General features: G+C 34.2%; 1 pseudogene; it reads right to left on the bottom strand.

The window, feature by feature from the left end:
* Positions 1-1,175: 1,175 nt before the first annotated feature.
* On the bottom strand, positions 1,176-1,817 carry LOC107742252 (ferritin, lower subunit-like; annotated as a pseudogene).
* Between the last annotated feature and the right edge of the window lie 8,120 nt (positions 1,818-9,937).

Below are 9,937 nucleotides of genomic sequence, written 5' to 3'. Positions count from 1 at the left end.
GCTTTGTGTCTCATTCTATATCTACTGTACTATGACAAAACAAATGTATTTTAGATCCCTCTTAGTTGTTGTACCTGCTTAACCAGTACTATACAAATTAATTTTATATAAAACTAGTATTTCACAATTTCATTTTTTCAGTTAAGTCTGTGTATCTATTAGTCATAGAAATAAGTTGTTTGCAAGGCATTCAGTGGTTTTGAGAACATAAACCACACAGAAAACATTCAAGCACAAGTACACCACTGGATACTTTTTCATACCCAAACACACATAATGAGTCAGCAGTTTCAAAGCTCTCATCTATGTGGCTGACATATTATAGCTGCCCAATTCATAACTGCCTCTAGCATCAGTTAAAACAACTGCTGTGTTCATGTGTAAGGATGTGTGCAGTGTCAAATAAGCAAGAAGAGCAGTTTTTCTCACTGTCAGCACTTTAAACAGCAGGTTTATCTAGTCGCATAATTCAGTGTAATATAATCTAATACAAAAATACTATATTAGTACAGAAAATGTGTAAAGTTAATAACGTAATTACTGCAAATCATGTTTTCATAAAATTAATACCAGCTTAACTGATTTCATACTTCAAAGGAACTTATACAATGGTAACTTTACAATTGAGCTGCAAGCTTTATAAAAATAATACTGTAAAGAGGCTACATTAAAGATACAAGAAAACCTGCAAAAAAAAAGAGAACAATCTTTTTTTTGGAATGCTTGATTTATTGTTGTTGCTATATTGACATTAAGCACCATATTTGAGGTATAACAATTCACAGCAACTAAAGTTTCTGGAGTACAATACGTACATATAAACACTCCTTTTCACTGGTACACTGTACTAAACCTCTCCTGAAGAACCTACAGGAGCCTATAGGCTGGTCTTTGGTAAGATATGGCTTTACACTAGCACCTATACAATTCTGTAAACAGACACGCGGTAGTCAAGGCTTGAACTCGAGGTACCATGTTTGGACTAGCACATTTCATAGTATAGTCCCACTTTTAAATAGATTAAAAGTACTTCAAATTGTGGTATCAAAACACTGGGTGGTTCCTACCAAAATGCCTTTTGAAAGGTGTAAACAATGAAATGAAACGGTTGTGCAAAAATCCTTAAACTCCTTCGCCAATGCACATATCGTTTAACGGAATGTTGGTAACAAAACTCAGATCTGAGCGGATCAGAGAGTGTGCTTGTCAAACAGGTACTCTCCCATTTTGCCGTGCGGGTCAGAAGAGATGAGGCGACTCAGGCTGCCAGCGTAGTCACCCAGCGTCTTAATGGTGTCATGACTGTCAGTAAAGAAGTTGCTCTCTAGGAAATCACACAGCTGGAACAGTATGATGGGGAAAACAATTTTCACTGTTATTTAAAAATAATATGCAATTATATTGGAAAACACACAAAACAAATGAGAAAGGAGATACAAGGGATTTCAGTTCTGTTCTTTTATGCTACTCACATGAGGGTCAGAGTTTTCTCCAGCTGCTTTATGGATCTCCAGCAGGGATCGGTTAAGAGAAATCACACAGCTGGAACAGTATGATGGGGAAAACAATTTTCACTGTTATTTAAAAATAATATGCAATTATATTGGAAAACACACAAAACAAATGAGAAAGGAGATACAAGGGATTTCAGTTCTGTTCTTTTATGCTACTCACATGAGGGTCAGCGTTTTCTCCAGCTGCTTTATGGATCTCCAGTAGGGATATTTCTGATGGTCCAGAGAAAAAGTGATAGCATCCATACCTCCTTTCCAATCATCACGACTGGGCTTCTGATAAGTGATAGGGAGACAGATAAAAATGGATTTTTATAAGCTTCTAGATTTGATGGCAATGACACCAGCCTTGTGAAAAACAAGTGTGCTTAATTGTATTGAACGTTCACTTGTAATGCACTTAAAACTTTAAAGTACTTTTTTATTACTGTACTTTTGCACAAAAAAGAGAAAGAAATAAGACCATGAATGCAAACTTACAGTTACAGTACACTTATGTTTCTTCACACTTAATATTGTCAAATGAATAGTATTTCTTTAAGGTACATTTTAAACCTTTGTTTTAATCAACGTGTCATGCTTTAAACAAGAGTGACAATTTTGATGTGCTAATATACTAAAGTACATATAAACTACTTCTTTATAATTTTAACTGTAGTGTACTTTTCAACAATACAAAGTTAACATTGTAAATGCTTACATCTCCTGTGGACGATTTTCCAAACCTCTTTAGAATTAAGCAATATTGGGTTGGTCATATGATGCTGTAAGTTCCCCTCTGGGTTTTGTGAAAAAGCCTCTATTGGCCGAAAAGGATAAGTAAGTTGTCGTTCTATTAATACCCAATCTAAATCTAACTCCTCTTCCTCCCAGTGTCTAGTGAGCTTAGACATTTCAAATGCTATTTTATAGAGCTCTACATTCGGTAATGCTAAACCTCCTCTATCTCTAGGCAAACATAATTTATTAATGCCAATCCTGGGTCTTTTACCTTCCCACAAAAAATTCTTAATCATAGCATTATATCGCTTATATATCTGGTGAGGCATAGTAACAGGGACCATCCCAGATATGTAATTAAACTGTGGTGCTATCGTCATCTTTATTATATTAATCTTTCCCCACAAAGTTAACATAATTTTCTTCCAACTATCTAATTTTGTTTGTATTTTCTGCAACAAAGGTACCATATTCAAATTCAATATATTCTCTAAATTAGGGCTTAGGTGGATACCTAAATATCTAATCCCTTTATTTATCCATTTAAACTTAAATGCACTGACTGAGGAAGAAAAACACACTGCTGATACTGGCATAGCCTCTGACTTATGCCAGTTGATTTTATATCCTGAAAATTTAGAATAGGATTCAATCATATTAAGGAGTACTGGTAAGGAGCCTGCAGGGTCTTTAACTACTAGCAATATGTCATCGGCATATAACAGTAACTTATGTTCTCTTTCCCCTGCAAATACACCTTTAATTCTTGGTTCCTCTCTAATCATTGAAGCAAGCGGTTCCAAAACTAATGTAAAAAGTAGTGGACTAAGAGGGCAGCCTTGGCGGGTAGACCTAGATAGATTAAAAAAGGATGATGTTAGCCCATTAGTTATTACAGCTGCTTTAGGATTGGAGTAAAAATTTTCTTAAAGCCTCAAAAAGAAACCCCCACTCCACCCTATCGAAGGCCTTTTCCGCATCAAGCGATATTGCAGCAATGGGATCTAGATTAGAGTGATTCATCCACATAAGATGTAATAGCCTTCTCATATTGTCAGACGAAGATCTATTTTTAATAAAGCCTCTGTGTATACTGTGTATAATTTTAGGTAAAATACTTTCTAATCGTAAGGCTAATAATTTTGTTAACACTACATTTAATACATTTAATAAACTTATGGGACGGTAATTAGCAGGATCCATCGTGTCTCTATCCGGTTTTGGTATGAGTGATATTAAGGCTTCATTAAAACTGTCAGGCAACATATCATTCTCAAGTACCTCTGCATATACCTCAGTTAATATTGGGGTCAACTCATCGACAAACTTCTTATAATATTCTACTGGGAATCCGTCAGAGCCTGGTGATTTTCCAGATTTCAAAGACATTATAACAGTTCTGACCTCCTCTTGTGTTATAGGTCCATCTATTGAGGCTCGTTCGTCAGGGGTTAAAGTGGGCAATGTAACATTAGCTAGAAAGTCTTTTAACTCCTTCTGACTGTAAATGGATTCTGATGTGTACAGTTTTGAATAGTACTGGTTGAAAACCCTATTAATTTCTTTGTTGGAGGTGAGCACCTTATTTCCCTCCTTAATTGCAGGTATGACGTGACATGCTTCATGTTGTTTTATCTGTCTAGCAAGGAGTTTCCCTGCTTTTTCCCCACTCTCATAATACTTGGTCTTCAATCTAAATAATGCATATTCTGCTTTTTTATTAAAGAATTCATGAAGATCAAATTTTAATTGACTTTTTTAGTCATTCTGAAAGTATATCGACTTTTAATAAGATGGCTACAGCTACCAACTGTAATTAGGACGGTGATAGATTTACAACAGTAAATTCCACTCACTTTCAACTAACTTAAACATCACATTCAGTTTTTAAATATATAGTTTTGAAAGTATATTATTTCTGTAAAAAGGATTCTTTTTAAAGTATGCTAATGCTAGTATGCATTAAAGTATGCTAGTGTGGAAACACAGGGTTTTAGAGGAATCGGAGTAGAAAGTTAAGGAATCTGATTTTTTCCTGAACTTTCTATTCTACTTTAGACCAACGCAATGTCTAAAAGTCTGTGTAAATCTTTGAACATTTACATTCGTACACAACAAGATCTTCAACAAGTAATGGCCAATACGAGGAGGGACAACACAAAAACCCCAAATAATGCTGCAAGTTTATATTTGTACTGATTTGTCTGACGCCATTCCTGCAGATGCTGAAGCACAAGACAACCACTTTTTAAATAAAACTTGTCTAATAATTGTTATCTAAAATGTTATCAAACGCAACGTCACGTACGTACAAAGATACATGGACGACATTGTTTATATGGCTGTTGCATTATATATTCGCAGATTCTCTTTAACAGGACATGTAAATCATAGGCTCACCTCTTTAGCAACGACACGCGTCAGATTACTGCTGGAGAGATACAACTTTAATGGATTGATTTATAAATCCAGTTTATGTTCTCGTGTTTGTTGTTTCCTCGGCAGTAAATCTTCCCGTTGCTTTTACTCACAGCGACATCTACAGTTGCGGAGTCAAAACACATGCAGTCATGGATCGGCGTAAAATCTGTGTAAAAAAATGGCATGAATTTGAAGTAACCTGCTGTTTATTGAATGTGTTTATATATACAATAGCTTTGCTTGTAATACAGAATCAAAAAAAACTTTAAGTAAGTAAATAATAATGAGCAATAACGGTTTTCCAGAAAACTGAGACAGTTTTGTAGCCTAAAAGGCTTGTACTAAATACTGAGCAAAGGGTCTGAATACTTAGGACCATGTGATATTTCAGTTTTTCTTTTTTAATAAATCTGCAAAAATGTCAACAATTCTGTGTTTTTCTGTCAATATGGGGTGCTGTGTGTACATTAATGAGGAAAAAAAATTAACTTAAATGATTTTAGCAAATGGCTGCAATATAACAAAGAGTGAAAAATTTAAGGGGTCTGAATACTTTCCGTACCCACTGTATATAATTCTGCTATGAACTGAATATTTACTATTTATTGAGGTCTATGCCACAATTATGATTTCGTTTTGTTTTATATTTTAAACCTATAAATGGCATTTTTATTTTAGATAATACTTTTTTTTTTATCTAATATTTCTCCAAAGAACAAGAGATTTGTGTGCACCTTTATTTCTTTCAAATTAAACAGCACACCAATTTGTACATTCGTGGAAAGTGTCAGTTGACAAAACAAGTGTTGTGTTGATCATAATGACAGCAATACAGCGGAAGAGGGGCGCGACAGTTTTGTTTTGAGAGGAAAAACCTGATGAACTGCTTTTGACAAATATACGTCACGCTTGCAATTATACAAAAGGCAAAATGCTTGTCTCTGCAATTAAACCACTTTGATAAATTGTAGACATACATGTACATCCTATCTAGAAATACTATGTAAACAAACAAGTAACAATTTTTTCATTGTTCTTATTCACTGCCTATCAAGACATTTTGTTTGTTGGTTTACAATGTAATGATAACAATAAAACTATTTTCAGCTATGTGATTTAGTTTTCACACTTCCACATATACACTGCTTGGCAATTGGCAATAAAATAAAAAAAAAGAATTAAAAGATCTAAAAGCAATTCTAAAACATAACAAAGAGAATGACATGGTGGGAAAACAATGACATTAGTGCTGACTGTGCTCCTCCTGTGTTGGCTGAAAATTAAAAGTAAACTAAACCCTCCACAGTTAATTTCCTCCACATATCATTGGCCCTACAAAATGTTTATAATAAAGAGACGTTGTTTGCTAATGCATGTCATCAGTCTGGTTAAAAAAAAAATGGTTAAAGAACATTACTCAGCTAGGTGAGATAGAAATGCTCTCTATATGCACAATGTGCACAGTATCAGATATTACATTCAAGACACACCCAACTATGGAACTTAAGCCATAACTTTTGTCTATTGTTACTGCAATAAAAACAAGAATAATGGGGTATTTGTCACCATTTGATCTTTTGAAAGGATTCTAGACTATTTTGTTAACTTGCCAACCCACAGGCAGAACACCATTCAAGGGAAAACTAAAAACAAAACTAATGACCACAATTCAGTTCTATATTTTATTTCTTTGGAGTTACTTGAAAGCATATCCGAAAACAAACATAATTTACATTTTTAAAATGTTAAAGTTAATTAGGTGAAAGAGGAAGACCAACCTAAATAAAACATAGGGGAATGTGAGGGGCAATTAAAAAGGGAGAAGAAGTGAGGTATAACCAGTTTGGAAAGGATAAAAGGGAGGAGTTTCAAAATAAGGAAGAACTTTGGTTTAAAGGCAGGGCAAATGTTGATGTGCATTGTTTTCCCATCATGAGAAAAAGGAGAAGTGGCAATAAAACAGGTCATTATCAGTCACCACAGAGGGAACAGAGACAGAGAGAAGCGTCAGAAACCGAGAGTTTAAAGAGACTAAATAATACTAAAGGTGGCATGTGTGCGTGCAGTAATGCCAACAGGCTTGATTCGTTATTTCAATTAAATATGGTTTTTGAATGCAGTGGTTAAATAAAAAATGCCAGTGTGATAAATGTGCTGTTTACACTGACCACATACCGGGTTGATCATGGAACGAGTTTTGACTTTAGTATTGCTGTGTGCGCTTTCTGCATGGGTAAGTCACTCTTACTCTATATACAACTGTTATTTGTGGTTAAATGAGATTGGGGTTCAGATTGTAAACCCATAGCTGTACATGACAAAGAGGTTTCATTTTTAGGACAAAAACACCTGCGACCGATACCAGTGACATAAAGCACAGCAAAGTCAAAGAATAACTTGTGCTGAATTCAAATGGAAAGTATGAGTAATTGATGTAAATCTTTAAATATATATCCAACAATTAATTACAATGAAGCAGCAAGTATACATTGAATTGAACATTAGAGTATTAGTAGACTGTCTAACACTTTGCTTTAATGGTCTTCGAACAGACATTCTGACTAACTAACTTTGCAAGTACGTCAACTTATTACTAACCCGAACCAAACAGTCTACTAATGCTGTTTTAATTAGTTTACATGTAGTTCCAAATTAATCAGACATGTAGTTGCAAACTTACTTGTAGTTAGTAGAATGTGTAATAAAGTGGGACTCACTTGAATTGAATTGTCCTTAACTACTATGTGGTTTAAATTAATAATTTGATACAATGCACTTATTGTGTACGTACATGTTTTTACATTGTACTTATATTTGGAAATATTGCCCTGTAAATAATTTCTGTAGTTACATCTATAATTACACTGTTGACCCCAACTCTACCCCTTAAACCTAACAAAACCACCAAACCTGCCTCTAACCTTACCCGTATTCCACCTAAATAGCAGCAAAAGAGTTTTGCAATTCAGCATGAACACACTAGGTACACTGTACAACAATTCATTATTCATTCAAGTACATCGTTTTTTTAGACACCTAATATGAATGGGACCATAAAGTGTAACCAAATTATCTTTCCAACTCCAAGAGAACTGCTGAAGACACAACCCTAACCCTAACTAACAGTCTAATGATAGTTAGTTGACATGTAGCTGTAAAGCTACTTATAGTTAATAGTATGTCTAAAGTGGACTATCGAAATAAAGTTGATACCAATTTAAAAATAGCCACTAATCTGATCTTCTTTTAAATGGTGTGGAGATGCCAGTTCTGTGGATTCATATTTTATATTTATGGATCTAATGATTCACTTCTGAAATTCAATACCAGTCCAAATTCCTGCAGATAAGTGATCATGAGTTATCGTGAGTTATAATAAGATTTTACTGTAATGGATATGGCATTCAAATGATTTTTAAATACGACATTCTTTAAACACAAAGAACTAAAAAAAAACAAAACAACTCATGTTGCATAGTATATTTTTTGTTGTTTTAATTGTTGGTTGTTCTGAAACAGGTTATTGGATAGTAAAGCCAATGTCGAGCATTAGAAGGACTTTTTCAATCGTTTTTTTTTAAAGTATCCCAGGATACACCTCATGAAGCTGGAAGATTCATGAAGAGAATAAGAAAGTTTTGAAAGGGAGGATGCTTTGAAGAACCTAAAGAGTTTTATTTTCCCTATACATTGTGGTGACCAAATATCTCCACAAGGATAGTACGGTAATACCAATAATTTGTACAGTATAATAACCATTAAGTCGATGGAATGTCCTCATAAAACATGGAAACCAGTGTGTGTGTGTTTGTGTGTGTGCCTGGTATGCCACATTATGGGGAACAAACGTCCTCACAAGAATAGTAATACCAGTTATTTTTGACCTTGTGGAAATGTTTTGGTACTCATGAGAAAAACAGCCTATAAATCATACAGAATGATTTTTTTTTGTTGAAAATGTAAAAGTGCCAGTAGGTTTGTGTTAGGGTTAGGGGAAAGAAAATACAGTTTGTACAGTATAAAAATTATGCCTATATGGAATGTTCCCATAAAACATGGAAACCAGTGTGTCTACACGTGTTCAACATCTCTACTTTTTTATTGTAATATATTGAATGAGAAGAGGCAACTAAACTTTGGTCAGGTGCTTTTGTACTTTGTGTTTTATACAAGCTGCAGATTTTCATTATACCGCACACTATTTCCTTGTTTGTTGTGTCAACAGCTTTCCTACCAATCCATGTGCAGTTTTCTTCTACCTTACGGTAACTTGTCAAAGAGAATCATTCACTAGACTAATCATAGATCGTTTCAGTGGATGTCTAGATAGGTGTTTGACATTTACTTTTTATATGTCAAATGGAAAGAGGGATGCTTAGCATCATTGATAAGTCATTGATAATATATTATGCAAATATATTTTACTGTAGTTTATTTGTCATGCCACTGTGTGCATTTGTGTAACTCAGCATCATAAAATTAAAAAATGTACATCATTAACACAGTGGCTTTTGTGTTTAACATTACATGTTAATGATTTCAATTGTACTTCAATTTGCATCTGCCTCAAGCAAACTCACACAGCATCCATCTAGATAAGTTTCAATCTAAACACTGTGTTTGGAATAAATATAGTAAATGACCATAATGAACTACGGTAAATAGTTAATTTTAAGAGAAAATACATTAACAGTTTTTAGTCAAATTCTCACTGAAAATTTGTCTTCAGGAGTTCTCTTGGATTTGGGAAGATAATTTGGTTACACTTTATTTAAATAGTCCACTTCAGAAATTCAACTATGAGTACCTAGATGTCAACTAACTCTCATTCATTTGCAATTACATGTTAACTAACTCTCATCAGAGAGTTGGTAGACTGTAGACTGGTTAGGGGTTGGTTTAGGGTTAGGGTTAGTAGTAAGTACCCTACGGCATATGACAAAATGATTAATGGCTTTTACCGTTTGACCTTTACCCTCCCCCACGCGGCCCACCCACGTCGCGACCACCCCCATTGGTTGACCTTTGACCTCATAATGATATCCAGATGTAAAAATCGTCATGCGTGAAATTCTGATCTCAACCTTTGAGTTCCGGCGAGGAAATATGTTATTTGTACCAAGGTTATTATAGTTTTGAATTTTTAAATTTGTTTTATTTTAATATCGTTTTCAAATTTGCCATAAAATTCAGTTTAGTTTTTATTAGTTTCATTCATATTTTTGTTAGTTTTAGTTTAGTTTTTATTTTGTGAACGCATTTTTATTTAGTTTTTATATAGT

The sequence above is a fragment of the Sinocyclocheilus rhinocerous genome, unplaced genomic scaffold (assembly GCF_001515625.1).
Source record: "Sinocyclocheilus rhinocerous isolate Xijiao unplaced genomic scaffold, SAMN03320098_v1.1 scaffold286, whole genome shotgun sequence".
Taxonomy (NCBI): Eukaryota; Metazoa; Chordata; class Actinopteri; order Cypriniformes; family Cyprinidae; genus Sinocyclocheilus; species Sinocyclocheilus rhinocerous.
Note: the sequence above shows the minus strand (reverse complement) of the source record. Positions and strands in the feature narration are given on the sequence as shown.